We start from the raw sequence: 20,302 nt of genomic DNA, 5'->3' as shown, positions 1-20,302 counted from the left end.
TTGGGAAAGCTCTGACTGCACCAGTTCTGCTAATGTTGTGTTGTTATATGAATGCTACAACTGGTGCAGACCAACTGAAATCTCTGAATGGTTATGCCACAGAAGCAATTGGTTTTTTACTTATTTGCTTCTGTTAAAGCTTTGACTATGCTTCATGCCACGTTAGAAGACTTTAGAATGTAAATGTCTGGAGATGCTGTAATAATCTGTCATCAGCAATCTTTATCTCTGCAAGTATGGTGTTACTCATCTACAATTCCTTGAAGAGTAGTATCTCTCTCTCCCTTATCAGAAAATCTCAAGGGCTGTTTCCTTATCCCCCTTTCACTGTAAAAAGGAAACTCAACCAAGAAACCATTAGCACATTAGCCACAAATGTAGCTTCTTTCTAAACAAAAGTTGATTTGAGTCAGTGTAACATCACTCTCTCTAACCAAATACAAATACCAAGTTGCAAATGAGAGCAGCAGCTGAACAGCTGACTGTTCAAATGGGTCACTATTTCAGTGTAATACTGCAGAGGGAGATAAAAGCACTCTAAAATAAATATAGCAACGTTCCAGAGCAAAATGCCAAAATGTTGGAGAGATGCTAAATTCTCAGTGTGTGTTTGTAGAGGCTATGCCTATCTTCAGCCATATTCTGTTAACATAAAATAGTTTTACTGTTCTCTTCCTTTGGAGAAGAGAAGCCAAAGAAACCAAGGCATACTGAATGTTACTTTGCTATTTTGTGGTCTGTGTGTCTTGTTTCAGCAAATTTTACCAAGATATTACTTGTTTAGCAGAGCTATGTGTTGCCTTCACTGTTAGGTCTCGCTGCCTCTTGCTGGTCCCCTTTGCTTTTCTGTCATCCAGTGTACAACAAAGAACAAGACTCAAGCTTTTCATTTGCGAAGAGAGTAATGGCAGCATACACTTTGTAATTTGGTAAAGAAGGGGAGAGAGGAAACATTAGTGCCCAGTTCTACTGTCTGCTTCACTATGGAAGTAATGCAATGCTTGCAGTGTGAAACTTGTGTGCAAAAACTGTTTTGCAGAAGTTCTTTGATATGGAAAGAAACCAAAGTTTAAGCTTCCTCGACTTCACTTTACAAGCTGTGTAGATTAATCCAAATTCATTAGAAATGTGGTCACATATATTAATACTAAAAGCTGTATCTTGTGTGTAAAGTCATGAATTATTTACAGTATAAGGACTGAGCTCATTTGTATTCTCCACTGCTAATTCACAGTAAACTAAAATTCTGACTTCTTTTCCATAAATTAAGTTGAACTTGAAAACAAAAGGTATGCAATTACACCTGTTAAAGAAGCTTCTCAATGTTCTTTGCTTTACAACGCAGTTGGAATTTTCCTTGAAGTCATTTGGTGAGTTAAAATGGGAACTATCTTCCAGAATTCATTTATTCTTTTGCAGTATTGTTGCTAAAGGACAGGCATGTGACATTTAGAAATTCTTCTCCCATACCCAGCATTAAAGGCTCAAGTCTAGATCGGTACTCAGAGTTTAAGTCAATGTCCAGTGATTCATACAAACCCTCTGCCCAGTAGAGACAGAATACGGGGGAAAGTAACGTTCCTTTGTGGATTTGAAGTATTCTCGTGTGTAGAATTTAAAAACTGATGGTTAAAATAGTTTTTTTATATAGCAAGATCAGCAATCTTTAGGATTGCAATTATTGTGATTTTTTTTTTTCTAATTAAGCAGTAAGACGTGAGTGACTATAATTTCCACACTTACTGCAAACAGCCTGAGATGATTACTTTAAGCAATCTAGGAATTCAATAATTACCTTGCAATTGTGTGTTATTTTACTAGTGGTAAATTAATCTTAAAACTGTATGCTTGAAGACGTAGGTAAGCTATCAGACAAGCAGGTCGTAAGTATGAAGCCACTTCATAAAAGTAAACACTTTAATCACATGGTGCTGTCAGTGCTCTAGTTTAATCAGTCACTCTTTTTGCTGCATGTGTTACAGGTAAATAACTGCAGAAGAGCCTAATGAATAGTTTCACTAACCCACATGTAGTACTTTTCAAAAAAACCCCACCATGCTAAATATTCTGATGTCTTCACTAATCAGCTAAAGTTAAATGGGGAGTTGTTTTTATAAGAACATTGCACAGGCAGCTGTTGTCTAGGAAACTAAGTGTTTTAGTCCTATAGCTGAATGACAGATTTGCAAAGAGGCATCAGATGGGGGAATCAGTGAGATATAGGCGTTTTGCCTCAGAGATAATGAGTCTCCTTGATGAGTCTCCTACTTATTTTCAGGCAACCTAATGTCAGGCATCTAAATGTGTTGAAAATTCTCTTCCTAACTGTTGCTGTCATTCTTCTTGAAAGAGTTTTTTGGTGTGTCACTGTTTAACTATCACTGGCCTACCCTAGGACATCACGAACCTGGGCACTGCACTTCTATTATTTAGAAGCCTTTGGAGTGGTTCTCCTCTGCTTGCCTGCTCTGTTGCTCTCACCTTTCCTAATGTGCGCAGCATGAATTAGAAACAAATATCATAACTCTTGCTGTCTCCTGATAATAACCCTTACTGTCTCCTAATGGCTTCTGAAAAGCAGGTGATGATCTAAGCACGGTGTGCTAGGGTGGGATGTTTTTAGGGGGTGGGAGGGAGGAAGTGCTTGGGGTTTTTTCCTGCTGCTCAGGATTTTGTGAGTAGCAACAAAAACATGGGAAATGCAGTTCTGGACTGAGTCTCAAACAGAAGGTTCTTTCATATGGAAACGTATTTTTATATTACATTTGTACAGAATTTTCCCTATTTTGATCTCCCAAAATTTTTAGATTTGCGCATTGCTCAGATATGATTTCTTTTGCAAACTGTTATAAAATATGTATTTTATGTTTGTTAATGTATTACAAATGCAAAGCCAAATTTTGCTTGTCTAATAAATGTGCACTGTGGCAGTATCTTGTTTTATTATTTTACTAACTTGAATTCATTTGTTCTTAATGCGAAAAGGAAAAACTTGAGTCGTCATTGTGACTGTCTTGTTAGCATAAATAAATGTGTGAAGTGTGTTTATGTAAAAAAATAACTAAAAAGGGCTTAAGAAGCAGGTAATGACTAAGGATACTTGTCGACGACTTAAGTTAAATAAGTTAAATAAGGTTCAGACTAGTATATAGTGTTCCCAGGATTCTTTTAAGATCGCAATCTTAAGATAAATAAGATTTTTTTTTTATCTTGTTCTCCATTACTTTTGGTTATGGGTACTCATCCTAAAGTGAGTTTAAGACATAGTAATTGCAATCTGATAACTTAAGTACGTTTGAGGAGATGAGAAGGCCTGAGGTTTTGTGTTTGGGTGTATTTTAAGGACTAACTGCAGCAGAAATATTTACAATGAACATGGAGGTAATTTTGAAAAGGATTGAGAATAGATTCAAGTGTGCAAGTTTATAGACTGTTAAAATTTCAAGGAGCCTCGTTTCACTCAGTGGTAGCACTGAATAATACGTTGTTAGAACTCTAGGGGACCTGCTTGGAAGCATTTTAAACTTTAGGGGATAACTTCAGGCATCTCCACTTGTGAATAGGTGTGTTGATACTTTTGTTGCAAACTTTTTACTTCATTTTGAGCTGTTTTGTAAGTTTGATTGTTTTAAGTGCAAAAAGAGGGAAATGTATTTTTCTAGAAGAATGAATGTACCTGGGATTTAAACACTACATAAAGCAGTTAATGAACATGAAAGACTGTTCTCCTATGAAATATATTTCAAGAAAGTTGTGTCTGAAATGTACTTCATTTTGGGGGAGAAGAAGGAAAAAGTCCTGAGCATATACTTACATGGAAAAAAGCCCAAACATGGGGTGAATCAAATTCTGAAATGTCTTTCTACAGGCAATAAGTATTAATTATTTAATGTAAGTTATGTTAGACATTTGCAGTAAATGTGACAATATATTAATTTAAAGAAAAATGTATATAAGTGTCTGGGAAGGGAGTGAAATTACAAAATATTGGTGTATGTTTCTGAAATCCAGATTTCTATAGCTGAATCTGTATTTGCTGCATTAATTATGTGTCATGGCTATTGAAACCCTGGACAAGAATGAACAATAGACCTGTCTTTGTAAATGGAACTTGGCAATAAAAATGGTGTTACTAAGAAAACTTCCTTCCCTTTCATGTTCTTTTGCTGGATTTGATGCACAAGGACATTCAATGACAGAGGAATGCAAAATTTGTAGAAGCTGGCGTGTGTTAAGAATCATGGTGTGCATATGTGAATGTCAGGCATTTTAATCTGTAAGCTGAAAACTGGAATAGCCAGGGTGTTTTTGCATGGTGTGTGCAGGAAGGACATAGCCTGATAGAGAGGGCAGAAAAGAAGCCTGTGGAGGTGATGGAAAGTAGATGAGACCAAGGGTTAAGCATGGCTGGGCAACATTTAAAGTGTCGGTAAACCACTTTGAAAGTGCCGTCATGTGATTTCTTCCCCAGATATATCCTTGCACCCTCTGCCTCTTTCTCTGTTGCGTGTTGCCAGTTCAGTATATGGATCAAATCCAACAGAGTTATTAGTTGGATTCTTGTTAATTAGCCTCTCCATCTGCATCCATGCTCTATAGGAGTTAATTACAGTCAATATACATTCCTTGTGAAATGTTATTTCTCGAACTAGGCATTGCTCCAGAAGCTTTCTTAGGAAGGAATTAAATCACATGTACTGTGAAATAAGCAAGCTAGGTATCATAGGTAGGAGACAACACTGTGGTATACCATAAGATGTAAATATTAAAACATGGTATGTTGGGGAAAATGAGGTTAAATCTGCTCCTGGCAGTCGGACCTTCTACATCCTGCCAGTAATATTGCTGTAAGGATACAAATTTTATAATTTGTGGCCAGGAAGTTCCCTTCTATTTGAAACTGTTTTGTGGTTCCTGTATCATTTGATGCCTCAGAACTTCTGCAGCCTTTTGCCTTGTCACTTTTCCTCTGTTTCTGTACAAGATCTTTTTAGACTTGGACATTGAGTCAGGTTTACCATCTTGCACTGTGTAACTAATGGTCGGAGATGGAATGAAAGCACAGCCTCAAGCCCTCTTCCATTCTGACTGGGATGAAGATGAACTTGACAGGACTTGACTTTTCTTAGTCCCTGTGAATATATAAGTGCATCCCCTTGAACAGTCCTTTAATAGGTAAATCCATGTCTTTATCAGTAAGATAATTCATTCCAGCATAGTTATATAAATGAGAAAGTGAAACTGTTTATATCTTTATCAAAGTAACTCTTGTCTAAGTAAAGATGCACCATTTGGAGATAGATATCTTTATTCTTCAATGCCTAAACTGCTTGATTTGTTTCTATATCAAGGCAAAAGTTTGCTGGGATTGCATGGATGCAGCTATTTGGTAGGGAGAAGAAATTGCATCCCTAGCTGCATTTTTATGCCACCATGTTAGAGCTTGTGTGAAGACAAAAGCTGTATTGGCACTTAGTGGTGATCTTTTTGAACAGGTGCTGCATACAGCTGGCAATGTAAGCTCCCTGTTTATGCAAGTGGACTCCCTGAAAATTCAGTTGAATTTTAAGCGGATACCTTTTACCTCTCAAATAAGGAGAGGTGATGAAAGTTGTAACTCTCCACTGGCAAAATTGGAAGAAAGGCTTCAGGCAAGTGTTCACACACAGTTTAGGCAGTTGAGCTGGTGGGGAGAAAGTCAGTTGGTCTGGTTGGATGGTGTTCAGTTGTGTCTGTTTTTAGCTCAAGGGTTCTACTAACAGCTTTTCTGCAAACGTGTCCAGGTTTTAAAATTATTGTTGTTTTTGGATGCCAGTTCTCAAAAATTTCACCTCTTAATCCATTTTAAGATTATCAAGTGCCTTATTATTCAGGCTTAAATTATGAGATATTTTGAGATATGTTGAAAGCTTTTTGTCTGTCCTCAGAGACTCGTTCTACAAAGTTGGGAAATGTTGTGCTTGTTGAATGGAAAATACTGATCTCGTCATTCCATCCTCACTGTCTTGCCCCCAAATAAAGGTTTATATTTCACATAGGCCACAGCTTAAATTTTTTTTTTTGCCTGTTTGGATGACCAATAAGGACAGATGAATACTTGGGCTCTGTTTCCTTGTTGCACGTCATTTTTCTCGGCTTCAGTATGCAATAAACATTGTGACACAGCATGGGAAAACAAGCTGTTGTTTTACTGCAGAAATAAATTCGGACTTTAACTTAATTGGATGAAGACATGTTTGTGTAAATTTGTCCTCATTTTTGGATCATTTATTTGAAGTAGGTTTAGGTTGCTAAGAAGCTTAGAAAAATGTCTAAAACTACAAGGTACACTTAAAACTTATGTAGACTAAATGAGTTCTGTGAACAGTTGTGTGAGCTAAGCTGGTTGTATGAGTTAATGTCATTGGCACAGAAACAAAGAGTGGTAATATATTCTAGCCTCTTACCAGAAAACTTACTAAAACAATTGTTACAAAATTTGGATGGAAGGTTTGTTTCAGTACAGTTGTTAGTAGTAGAGTGTTTCCTGAGGCTTCCTAGCTCTGCTGTTCTTCCAAAATGGGTCACTTGTTCCCACGAAACATTTGGCTCTTTACTTCAACATTGCTCTTGTCAATGATATAAATAGCTTTTTGAGGCTTCTATATGAAGTTGAAACAAGTCTGCACAAAACTAAGAAGTTACACTGAGGTAGCTCAGAATTCAGTTATGTACCAGCATCAGCATCCCCACAAGCTCTTCTTGGAAAGCTGTAGTTGTTGCAGTAATATGTCAAATATATCAACTTCACCCTGTCACTAAAGGGCTAGGAAGTGTCATGCTGATCTGGTGGTACTACCAAACTGGGGGTTATGGAAAAGTTCAGGACACAGTTATGCTAACTTGCTCTTTATTTGCAGCTGCTGTTTGAAATTGCATGTTGGTGGACAAGTGGGTCGAGGAAGGCAGCTAGTCAGACTCTATCGCCACTACAGAGATAGTCAGAGCTTGCTCTCCCTCAACAGCTAGAGCTACCAGAAATACAAAAGGGAGTTTCTGAAGGGAGAGAGAGGCAAAACCACCATAACGTCTTAGAGAAAAGAATTTCAAGTCAGCAGAGGAAGGCAGGGCCTACAAAGGACAAAAGTAGTCTCTCTCTTCCTAAGAGAACCTGGTTGTAATGATGTGTGCGCACACTTCTGTCCTGAATAACAGTAAAAACACTGTTCAGCATCTAACATTGAGGGGAAATTGCTTGTATCTGTCCTTTCTTAGACAAAAGCAGTGAAGAAGCTCATAGACTCTGCAATAACAATCAGGCTCACACCTGGCTGTCACCTGTGAACTGAAATAACTGTACTCACGTTTATTCCACATGCTTACTCCTCTGATGCATCCTGATAGACTACTAATTAGTACTGTAATATTGTTAATATACTATTAAGGGTAGTATATATGGTCTTTGAAAGTACATATTGCTGAGAAGGGGGAGAAAGAAGCCAAGGGCATCTTAGTGGATGATGACAGATACTTCTGTCAAATGTTGATAGTTTAGTGACAGAAGTTGTTTGCAGGTGAGTATGCCTTGCCACCAAATGCAGCATTTTGCTCCCCCCTCACCCTGCACCCACCAGGGCTCTTGATGTCCCAGTTCAGGTTGAGGGAGGTGGAAAGGATGATTCCGCAGTGTCTGATCAGTGAGGATATCCCTCACAGCAGCATGAATTCACTCAGAGATTGTAGAGTCCTTTGTACAGATGCTCTTTTGTGTGAAGATTTCAATTTTTGGTTTGGTGTTTCTGGATCCTTGTTTTTCTGACCTGTCACAAAGGCTAGAAATGTTTTTATTCAGTAAGAGATTAGGTTCTCATGTAATACTGTTGCAATATTAGGATTCTAAGAACCTCTTCATAATTAGAAGACTTAATAAAATCACAAGAGTTGGCAAGACTACATATCCTGTTAGCGATCCTTTGACTCTGTTTGGCATCTTGTCTTACGTTAGGTGTAGGAAGGATGCAACTGTGTATTACTTTTTCATTGCAACAGATTTTACACACTTGGTAAAGCAGAGTTCCTGTTGCAATTTTTGTCACACATCAGGGTGAGATGAGTAATAACGTGCACAGGAAATTCTACTCAGTAGCATGTACCAAACAGTGAGCTTTGGAGGTGGGTTCCTCAGCAGGGAGATGGCATGCTTAGGACAAGCTGTTTGAGTAGCAGGTAGGACCAGTGAATTATGGAGATAAGGCCTGCTTTTTGAGTATGCAACAGTGGGTGTATTCACTGGGGGTTTTCTGGTGGCTGGCGTTCAGTGTTTCAGTTTCAACAACTGTCCTTCCTAAAATTTCTTACAATCAGAAGGTGGAAGGACAGTCTCTTCAGAATGGTCAAAGCGGAAATAATAGAAAACTCTCTGTCAGCTTCTCTTGTCTAGTCTCCTAGACTTTAAGGAAACCAGTTCAGAAGTTAAGAAACTAGAAGTCCTTTCTAGTTTCTTAAAGGGAGTTACTTAAACTTCTAATTGCCCTTCTCCTCTCTGCTTTTATGTAATTCTTTTTAGGATGTGGAAAGGAAGCTTGATTGTTGTGGGGTTGTTTTTTTTGTTTTGTTTTGATTAAGGCTTTGGAAGAATCACAGCAAGATGGGAATCCTTTCATGTAGACAGGTGAAATTGAGAAGAGCAGAGTCTTGATCCTCTGATATTTAAAACATTTCTCACATAAAGCATAATAGGGACTTTCTGTTATATTAAACCATGTAGTTCAGAAGAGCTGATTTTTCATATTCTTTTTCTACCAAAACACTTCATTCTCTGAGTTAATTTATAGGAAAATTTTAGGCCTTTCTCAGCTTGTTTAAACTACAGAGAAACTACTAAAAAAGAGAAAATATGACAAGAAGCTAATAATAAAAAAAAATAATCTGCAAGAGGTGGTGAGGTTTTTTAGATACCTGAAAATGGCTTTGCAAAATTTTCCTACAAATTCTGGGCCCTAGTAAATGGATTGGGTTTGCATAGTTTTGCTTTAGGATAATATTCTGAAGGTAGAAATTCAATTTTGGGTGACTAAATGTGAACAAATACCTAATAGTTCTGTCACAAACGGGAGGTGGGAAGGAATATATCCTAATTTGAAAGTACTAATTGGGAAATCATGGTTAAGGTGAGACCTTCAACAGTGTTTGGAAATATCCAGTGATGAGTAAATTTACCCTCTGCTTTTATGATGTATAAGAGGTTTTTTTGCTGGGTAATTTAAAAAAAAAAAAACACCAAACCAGACCCCCCCAAAAAAAAATCAAGAAATTACCAGTGCAGTTGAGCAGTTGATCTTTGTACGAAAAAGCCACTGTTTCCCATGCTTATTTCTTTGCATAACTTTTATTGGCCACGCTAAATAGAGGATTTTTTTTTTCTTTGCAATGTTGCTTCATTCTCTGGTCTGTTAGTCAAAGTCTGGGAGTGTTGTGACTCACTGTTGATTCAGTGTGCGAAATGGTTTGGCATTTTCTTTTGTTACTGGTTTCTATTTAAGATCTTTATCCTTTTTTTTTTCTGGGGGCTGAGTGTGCAGCATCACAAATACAGGTAACTATATTGTTCAGGTGCGCCTTGACTGGCATGCTGTTCAGTGGAGCAGGTTAACTGTCTTTTAGGTCTGCATCCATCGTGGGGCAGGAGAAATCGCACAGTGGTTGTTGTAGCACATCTGGTGAGGGGAGGTTGGCAATGAGTAAGAACAAAAATATGAAGAAAAAAGGCTACAAAGTAGATTCAAAATTGTGCTGGACTGCCACTGGAATGTTTCAGATTTGGTGAGACTGCTGGTTTTCTAACCCTAAGGGGGGAGGCTTAGGATCAGATAAAGAAGCAGTTCCTTCTCTAACCTGCCCATGTGTTTACAGGGAACGGTGCTGGGGAGCCTTAAGTAGTTTGTGATATAAATTACTTCAGAAAACTAGTAGAGTTATTCTCCAAAAAAGAGTAGAGAATGCTGCTTACAGAAATGTCTAGTTTTGAGTTGAATGGAGTATGAGAGTTTTAGGTTACTGTACAGGTCTGCTGTGATTGTGTGGTCTGATAGGACCCGCTGCATCTGGTCACTGCTGAAGCCGTCTGCAGCTTGATCTCTCTTGTCCTTGTAAGAGTTTACAAAGCATCGAAACAATCATGCATGGTTTAAAATAAACTTTAATGCCCCATTCAGGGGAGGATTTCCAAGTTAAGACTGTAATTAGATTTTAATTTAATTTACTTTTATCTATCGGCATCCATGTGGAGATGGAATAAAATAAAAATAACAAAAACAAAACACCATAAATAAAAAAATCTAGCCAGCCAGTAATCATCTAGCCTGTGTTTCCAGTATTTGTTACCCTATTTGATACAGCTGTTAATCTATATGAATACACTTTGGGATAGGTTACAATCTGGGAATACTTCCTATGCACATCTTGGGATTTCTGTCTGATATTCTAAAGTTAAATGAGATTAATGTGTTATAGAGGGGCTGTCTTCGAATGTGAGATTCACCTGCTGCTTGTTAGCCAACATATCAGTTCCCAGCCAGCCCACCCAATGGCAGTGGAAATAGTAACCGTTGGTAAGAATTACAACACCTTAGGCACTCATGGGTGCATCCCATCAGGGCCCATGGAGCTTTTGAAGCTTTTGGAGAGAAGACTTCTAAGTCATATAAAGAACAGAAATATCATCTAATTTGACAGGACAGTCCAAGAGAAAAGAAACATCAGTATATAGCATTTTATATATAATCTTGACCTCTACTCAGGATATCAGTTACTTAACTAATACTATAAAAACCATGTCATCTGTAAGAACATCAGGTTTAACTGTCCGCAGCCACACTTGCATTTGTCATACTCTTTCTACACCACATGCATATTATCCTATGCAAACTCTGTTGCTGATATGCGAAGGGTGTAACGTAATTCCAAAGTTCTTGGGAGCAAGATGTGAGCGGCTTTGCTTCTCCATCGTGCAGTTCACTTGAATTTGCTTATCACACTTTATCAGCTTCAAGGCTTTCCTATGACCACTGTCTTCTAGATAACTTGTAATTCTTGCATAGCTGCCAAAGTGCTTTGGAGGGAAATAGTCTTGCTTGGCTCAGCTAAATTTCAGTTAAAATAGATCTTGCAAGCTTCTTTGTGAATTTCTGAGCAGATCTTCGTATTAGATGTTTTGTAGCAGAGGGAAACATCAAATTTTTTAAAACCACAGATCTCTGAACCAGAGTCTTGGACCTAAGCTTCCTTTGTTTTTATTTTGAATCTGAAAAGAAAATCAGACCTGTTATGAGAGGAAGTCAGACCTGACTTTTCTACAGCTGCATTTAGATCAGTTCACATTCTGTGCACAGTGTGCGTTACCCTGGCATCAGCTGGCTTCACCTTTGCTTTAGCTTAATAGGACTTTGGACAGGTTGTCAGCCTCTCTGTTCCTTAGTGCACCCTTTTCAAATATTTATATCAAACAATTAATGGTGTACTTGTGAAGCTGAGTTCATGTTTGTGAAGTGCTTTGATGTTGATGTTAAGCATTAATCCTTTTAAGTCCTTGTCATAAAAGCACATTGTTAATATTATCATTCCAGTCTTATTGCTTGCACTAGGTAATGTAGTTCCTGGTAAGTACCTGTAACTTTGAAAGTCACCACAAAAAAACTTTTGTTTTTTTCATTTGCACCATAACTCTTAGTCATCTGAACAACTTCCAAATGTTAAGAAAAAATGTCTTCCTCCTAGCTTGTAGGATTGTTTAAGTTTTGGTCATCATTTGCAATGGTTAACTATTGTCCAGTCTGATTAGTTTCATGGTAAGAGTTTTGATGTTTGAAAATAAGCCTGGCTTTTTAATTTAAAAAAAAAAAAGTAAAAGAAAAAAAATCTATTTCTAGAATCTTTTTCAACCTTTCTGCTTTATACTAATGATAGTAAGGAAATTATTTAGCCTCTAAGAAGTCAAACTGAATGTGTGAGTCAGTCTTAATGTTGAAACTTCTTTAAGAGTCTGTATATAGGTTAAATCAAATATGAAACTTAAGAAGGAAAAATTCATAAGAACAGCAAGAAAACTGTGAAAAGTTTGCCTTAAATTCAGCCATAGCAGTAGCATATACAGGCCATCTCTGCAAAAGCCTCAGGTATTAGTTGCACAATTATTTTGAAAAAAAAAAAATTTTTCAAAAAATGGCAGAGTTTACAACATTACAGTACAAAACCAGAGTCACTAGAAAGGAAGATTTGAACACTCTTCATCTGCTTCAGTAGCAGTCAGATGTCTTAGCTGAAACTGATGGGAAATATATTTTTAGTCATGTGGAAGGGTTGGTGTAGGTGAGTCGTTCTTGGACATTCCCTTTTGCTGTCTCCGAGTTGGAACTGTGGCAAACTTCCTCTAACAGGGCAAAGGAGGAAAGTTTTAAGTGTTGGTGAGCGTCACAAAATCTTTAACTGCTTGACCTTGATCAGTAAAGTACTGAAAAATATGGCATCCATGAGCATAAGGACCCAAAACAAAGGTCAAATACAATATATATAAGTATTCATCAGAATAACTCTGAACAATCCCACTTGATCAGTCTGTTGCACACAGTTTCTGTCAAAGACCAGAGAAAGCTTAGTTTCTGTACAGTTTTCTTCCATGTGGAGCCTTGTCTTTTAGAAAAAGATTTTTCAGGAAGCATCTGAGAACAACTGGAATGGGAATAGAAAGACTGTATACAGAAAGAAATAGAGAATTCCTTGTAAAACTTTTTTAGGTATTCCAGAATGAAGAACCAGAAGTGGCCAGCTGTCCAGGTCCTATAAGGCACTATTAGCAATGAGTCTTAACCAAGACTCACTCATTATGTATCTCTTAGAACAATAATTTAAACATTGTTCTGAGTGAATGAAGTGAATGTATCTGAGGGAAACTAGTCTGTTTATTTTCAGTATTTTCAAGAAAACAAACGCAGGAGTCACCATAGCCTGGTGTTAGAATGTACCCCTGCCTGTTGGTAGGATTTCCTTAGCTCCCTGGTTCATAATGTACCATTCATTCTGGAGGCTCAGATTTCTGGATAGTCCCATGACTAACTTTATTAATGTGAAATACTTAATGCCGTATTCTTTCTTAATTACATATGACTCTGAACTGGATGACCAGAAGCTGATTCAAGAACTTCTCATTCTCCACCGCTGTATTGCACAGATGTCCCTGATCGCACTGAAACGGAAATTGTGTTGTACTAGGTGCTGTACAGGCATTAAGTAAGATTCAAACCCTGTTACAAAAACTTTACAGGCTGCAGTGATGACTTGTATGTAGGACAGGGTATGTGACTTGAGTGTAAGGTAGTGGCATCATTTCTGTATTAAAGATGAGGAAAGCATATCACAGGCTGATTGCTCGAAATTGTACGTAAAATCTGTGGATGACTCAAGAACTGAACCCAAAGCAACGGCCTTTACTGATCACTGCTTTGTATTTCCAGTTGTAAGAGAGATTACGTGTAATATCTGATGTTAAAATACATCTTCTAGACAACTTTTTTTTCCTAGTATGTATGAGGAAACTTTTCCATATTATGATGAGTAAATAGATGTTTTAAGAAAAGTAATAGGACAAACCCAGAATGATTGTTCAGCCAGTCTGGATGAGGATCGTCTGGAATGCTGCCTCAGCTGCCAGCAAGAGCTGATCGAAGAGCAGTTTCCCATCTCCTTTGTAATCTGAGAAGTTTAGGAAAATATTAATGTTGACACAAATTGGTGATCCCTAATCAGTCCAACTACACTTCTGCAGAGCCTCATGGGAATAGCAGCTGAGAAGTCTTCATACCTTTATGATTATTTATGTCTCTCCTGTGCAGACTATGTATTTCATGTCATGCAGTGTTACACGCAGGGAACAGTGCTGTGCCTGAAGAGGGCTATAGGTGAGTTTCAAAAGTGACTCACAGTTTGGTCACATATGAAGTATCTAAACCAAAACATTTTAGGGGACCCTAGATGAACAAAATCTATGATTTCAAGCTTTTTGATGGAGAAAATGGATATTTTAAGTTTTTTAATGAGACAGTATTTCATTCCAAGTGTATTAAGCAACTTTGATGCAAGCCTTCCTTAGCCAAAATTACTCTCCTAGAAGTCTCACAAGAAGTTAGTTCTTCTGTCCAACCGTACCAGAGGAACAAGGTGTCTTTCAGATTTCAGTAGGATACGCTTTTCCTCTGAAGAGAGCCATGTCAACGGGGAAAGGCAGGCAGACAGACAGATTTAGTTCTGGCTAGGGACATGTCATTGTTAGCTCTTGTTGTTCTGTTTTACACAAGGAGATGTCATGTCTCCTAATTGCTTCTAGATTAGGAAAACAATAGGAAAGAAAACCACAGTATTTCTCAACTCTGAGAATTAAAGTATAGTTAGTTCTGCAGATGGGCAATTTTCAGACATTGCAGTACAAACACCAAAAAACACTACCAGTGACATTTTGAGATACAGCTCAGGCTTGAGTTCTAGGCCAGTTACTAGTTTACTGTTGTAATTTTAAATTTTTTTGTTTCGTTGGTTTTGTTTCAGTATAAGAAAGAAAAATGAAAAACATAATTCACCTCACCTGAAACCAGAAAGCTGGGATGTACTTCCGCAAGCTCTGAGCTGGGCCTTTGTAAAGATACACTTGTGTGCTTGCACTGGGATTTAGTTCGGTGGCTGTATCCGGCTTCAGTCCACCCAGAGAAGTAAACTTGTACCTCTTCGCTCAGACACTCCTTTGACTGTGAGAGAGCACCAGCCTTTCAGGTGCATTTGGCTCACAGTGTGGAGGGATTGTTTTGGAGCAATTCCAGATCTATCTGCACAGCAGCATGTTCCTGTAAGACGTTTTATTTTTAGGTGGCAGATCCAACAATCACTTCTGTATAGTGAATCAAGAAGATGTCTAGCGACTCTAACCTGGCAAGCAAGAAGGAGGAGCTGCACCTGGTTTTGTTAGCTTTCCTCGTCCATTCCAGGAGACCTGGGAGGATGGATCCTCAGCCTAAGGTGCAGTGTGAAACCCTGTTCTTTATATTAACGCATGTAGTGAAGAAACAGGGTAAAGTAGGAATCTGTAATTCAACCTGCTTGAGCCAAGATAGAAAAACAAACCCTGTATGTACAAGGCATAAAATAAGTATGTAACCCTCAATGAACTTTGCAGTCTTGGAGCAAACAAAACTTGCTGCTCCATGCTGCTTCCAGAGTCAGTCTGGAGCATGCAGTAGTGGGAAGGGCTTGGGAGCTGTGCACTCTGAACAGCATGCCCTGGAGATGGTTTGCAAAACGAGGGGATGATCTCCCTGTGCAGGAGTATCATAGTGCTGAGCAGCACTGCAGCGAGGCAGAGGCATCCTGAATTGTACTATCTACTATGCCAGGAAACTCCTGGACTTAACTGCTATGTCTTAGGCTTTGACTCGGCAGAGTATCCTAGCTGTGGTTAACAGATAAGCTTGTGTATAGCCCTGCTGCTACCTAAGTAGGTAAGTATTGCTGTCTCTTTCATTTACAGGACCTAAGTGTCTAAAAAGTATTTTGCAACCTCTTTCATTCACTGAGGGTTTGTTACCTGTCACAGAGGAGCATATTTATAGTGGTCCAGCCATACTAGAACTGCAGAACCACATTCCAGCTTCCAAATATGCTTGCTGGCCTGTAATGTAAGATCCAGGTGTAAGATTTACATAGGGACATTAATCTCAACATTTTTATTAATAGAGGCTATTTATTTGTGTTTATATTAGTGCACTAACTTTTTTTTACTTCGGGGTAGTGTATCATTTGGTGTACAAGATTACAGCTTGCAGTGAAATCTGCACAGCATATTAAAGTAAAAATACTGGGATTTTTTAAGAAGTAGACTAATAAGGATGATCATAAGGACATGTGTACGTACAGACTCAGGAATGTTCTCTTTGTATCTCTCACTTCATGTAAGTCAACAAGAGCTAAAGCAGAAAGCCAAGTGAGAAAGAGCATTACCTGTTTTAGGCATTTGGTACAGAGCGATGCTTGCTTCAGTGGAATGGTTCTAATTCTTACTGCAGAAGGGAGACCTGCTGGACTCATCAATGAGCCTGTTCTGCCTGGACAGATACTCTGGAGTCTGTTTTGTTTGCCTTTTTTCTCTTCCAGCTCCTTGAGGATGTGGTTAATTCTACAATGTTGCAGTGCGGCTATAGGGGCAATTATTGTTTGTGTGAAACTGGAGAGAAATGGGTGGTTAAACCTGCTTCAGATGTAATTAAGTCTGAAATGTCTCAGCGGTCACATTAGAGGCACTTATTTCAAGCTTTCTTATTGGTTTAGGCCATAGCCATTTGTTATATAAAAAAGGCGAAGAGGTTTTTTTGTCCTTCAAATGATTTTCTGTGGGAACATGAAAAAAAGTGTTCTTCAAAGCATCAAGACAGTAATACCCACTACAGACTCCTTGTCCTGCAAAAACAAATTAGTTAAGAAACCCCAAACCATTTTTTTAATGGAAAACTATCTAATCATCCTTTTTTTGTCCATCAGTGAAACAAACCATGCCTGCAAGTTCATCTTACAGGTGACTATTTCACTATTTCTATTCCAGAGATGGACTTTTAATGTCGAGTTAATCGTGCAGAACCTCAAGTTTCAATTACACTCAGGAGTGTGTCATTTCAATATATTTTTCCTTGCAGAAAATGTTTTAAGAAGCCATTTGTTCCTGCCTTTACTTCGCAAGTTTCCATACCCCTGTATATACTGATGCAACTTTTTTTGGGTTGTGTCTTGCAACCAGATTTTGACTAAATAAGATGGATTTGAAAGTATAAAAAATGTAAAATATACTAGCTGGGGGAGAAGAAAAAGTGGAAGTAGCTTGTGGGGGATTGTTAGTAAGAATATTTTTGCCATGCTTGATCCATGAGTAGGAACAAATGAAAAACCAGACACAAAGTTTACCTTATAAATGGAACTGCGTCCAAAACTAAAATACCAGAACTTCTGTATTTTGAAGTAGCCGGAGCAGGGAAGAATTCTGTTTTATGCTATCCCTGCCTGTGACCTTTGGACACGGTGCTTATGTCATGGAAGTTGGCTGGTTTCCATCACAAAATATGTTTTGGGCTGTTTCAGCAAAGTGCAGAATGTGTATAAAGACATTTAAAACCGACCCACTGCACTGAACAATTGCTATGAAGTAATGGCCTTACACCTGCTGGCCTGTTGCAAACAAGAATAGGTGCGGGAGGTCAATGCCCTTGCTTTTCTTGAGGAACCTGGGAATGTTTGTGGAAATGTTTAAGAATCCTTCAGTTTGGAAACATTCCTCATTGGAGTGCAGGAAACCTAAGGGTGAAGAGACTATTGCTGAGAAATAGAAACTGACCTCCTCCCTCAGCAATGTACACAACAGCTGAACCAGGAGAATGAAAAGTGAAACCATTGTTGTCACTTCAGGAGTTTCAAAGAAGTCGATGATAAACAGCAATTTGAAGTTTTACCTGAGTTTGAACTCTAAGCTGGCTCAACTCCTACAAATTTTTATTCTGCTCATCTACCCTCTAGCTTTCTGCTGATGCAGCTGCAGCAGCTAATGACCCAAAACACAGGAGTCAACAGGTGGTGAACAGCCTGTCTGCTGTGTTGTAGCATGCCCACCACTGAAATAGGTATGTCACATCAAAGTTATTTCAGTTCAAAGATGCTTTTTTATTAAACCACCTATGGAAATGTATTAAACCATATATTTATTCTTTTTTTTAATGTGGTGTTTGAACTCCCAACAAACTAGATAGAGATTTTTTTATTTTAGCTAGCTTTGAGCATAGGTGGGTTATGCTGATGCTGACTTTGATGCTACTAAATGGCCTAATTTCCCCTGACTTGCAGCCTTCACAGAAGTTACTTTCACCTTTATATGATGCTACATGCTGATGTGGTGATACCAAAATGTTCACTTAACAGAGATTATGGAATTAAGCCTAAGTATCATAAAAACAACTGAGTTGATAATGTTCCATTTAATAGAAAGAGGCCTACAAAGGTGCCTGTAAAACCCAGTTCTGTAATCTTACCTTAGAGGGATTAGTCACTCAGCCCCCAGGTGGTGGTGGCTTCTGTTCCCCTCCTCTCCCCTGGCAGAACTGAATAAACCACTGAATATATTTCTAAGACGACAGCACTACCAACAGAACATGAGTGAGATGGCAAGTAAAATGAATGACAAATACCTGGAAAGGTGTAAGGGGCATAATCAGCAGCAGCAAAAGTCAGGAACTGACTGTGTCTAGAAAGTCAGCCCTGGGGTTTATTAATTTCCAGAGCATTCTGCATACCTGTGCCATTGCTTTTCCTGTAGTTCCCTGCTGTTCCCTTGCACAGTTCCTCAAAGCCTCTGACAAGTTTGAGTGACAGGACAGGGCGTTGGGGTTTTTGGCTTTGTTTTCCCCCACCCCATTTCCACAGTGTTGACTTCCTGAATTTGGTACAAGAGAAGCAAAGACTTCGTGGAAGAAAGTTTAAGAAATGTGTAATTTTTATTATTATTATTAGGAACAAGACTATTTGATTTCAAGGAAAATTATAATTATTTTTTTTTCTGGAAATTTTCCTACAAATTCCTGCCATCAGATTACTGAATGAGCATCTACTCAGCTGATATGTCAAATTAAAGACATATCATCAGTGTAACCTCCAGAAGCTGAGAAGGGCATTTTTAGTTGTTGAGAGAGCTTAGATGACAAAGGTCTGAGGAATCTAGGAGCCAGATATCCTAATATTCATTCAGTATCCTCTCCTTTCCACCAGCACAAGGCTTTTTGAAAAATGAGACAGCAAAGAGAAGAAAGCCAACTAGAGTCTAAAGCCAGAAGAACAGCTGCTGAAACTTTCCAGAAAACAACACTTTGATATTGCTGACATCCTTGAGTTGCTTTCTGAAGCTTTCTTGCCAGTCATCATCTTATTTGAACTGTTTGGTCTTCTGCTCTTTCACTCCAACCCTTTGTTTAGCTAAGGTAGTTCAACATGGTTTCCCAGAAAGGAATTAATCCTAAAACCAAAAAGTACTTGGAGCACATGGACACATTCAGATTGGTATAGATCCATCTTTTATCTCTTCCCGAGCCTGAGTCTGTTTTCTTTGTTTTCTTGCAGGTTTGTGGATGTGAATTGATGATGGTGTGGAGCAGTAATGCAGGAAAGGGTGAGGACAGAGTGAGGGAACTCTGGACTTCAGGGTAAACAAGAGAGGAAGCAGAACAGTAGAAGAAAAAGGACAATGTCTTATTTAGATACAGCTCCCAGAATATGCAGATTAGTGTTGGAAGCATCGTCCTATATGTTCAGTGAGCCCAGAAAAGGGAGAAACAGGTATTTATGCCAAACACACTCACCTTTGAGCCCAACTCAGATCATTTGCTACCTTGTCTTAGAGTCACTGAAGACAGGTCAGAGCATTCTTGGGAGAGTAACGTGCATTGGATGTTCAACTTCCAGCACAGAAGGGGAACCCTTAGTAGCACTGGAAATAGTTAAACATATGAAACTCTCTTCTAGGAGGAGAATTCATTCAGCTTCTCACCCAGCAATGTTCATTTATGCTGTTTGCTCAGGCAGGCACCTCGTGAGGGCACAGTTTCAGCTGACCCATGTAACCAATCACATGCCATTCTCTGACAGCACTTGTTCTTTATCAGCCCATTAAGCATGGGCTTTCAGCCAGTGAAAACATCAGATATTTGGCAAAGCATTTATAATTAGTAAGTGTTGTGTCAGAATAATGGAATTTGAGGTCTCACAAACCATCAAGTGTGTTCATTTCCAGCTGATAATCCCATGAAGACAACAAAATGGAAAGTGAAGAACACCAAATTGAAGGAAGCACCATGCAGTGTTTGGATTTACTGCAGAGTATCTTGCAGCAATCCAGACTCTTTACAGAGTTTGATCAGTTCCTGAAGACCTTGTAGAGAAGGATGTTTTCTCCCCCCACCTTGCTTGTATTTTACCGGCATTACCATGCTATCTTGCCTGTACCATTTGTTCCTGTTCTCTTCAGAAAGCTTTTTGTGTTTTGACAAGAGGTGCACTTAGGGAAAACATTTTTATACTCTTGAAATAGTTTGATATTGAGGACATAGTCACATTGTCAAGAAGGGAGGCAGACAGAGGCTTGAAGTATGTATGCTTCCTCTAGATGTGGCTGTGCAGATTTCCGCTCAGTCTCACCGTTCATGAAGTGGGAATCTCCTTCATTTGTTTTGGCTGATGAACTAGGATCATCAAGATA

At 38.6% G+C, this 20,302-nt stretch overlaps 1 long non-coding RNA gene across 1 annotated transcript; it reads right to left on the bottom strand.

Moving 5' to 3' along the window:
* Positions 1-10,158: 10,158 nt before the first annotated feature.
* Positions 10,159-14,917, bottom strand: LOC142062628 (uncharacterized). The gene is made up of 3 exons (XR_012662517.1): positions 14,612-14,917; positions 13,624-13,725; positions 10,159-11,281 (listed from the first exon to the last, which is right to left on the bottom strand). It is a non-coding gene; the product is annotated as an uncharacterized LOC142062628 (long non-coding RNA).
* Positions 14,918-20,302: the final 5,385 nt, after the last annotated feature.

Source organism: Phalacrocorax aristotelis, chromosome 10 (assembly GCF_949628215.1).
Source record: "Phalacrocorax aristotelis chromosome 10, bGulAri2.1, whole genome shotgun sequence".
NCBI lineage: Eukaryota > Metazoa > Chordata > Aves > Suliformes > Phalacrocoracidae > Phalacrocorax > Phalacrocorax aristotelis.
Note: the sequence above shows the minus strand (reverse complement) of the source record. Positions and strands in the feature narration are given on the sequence as shown.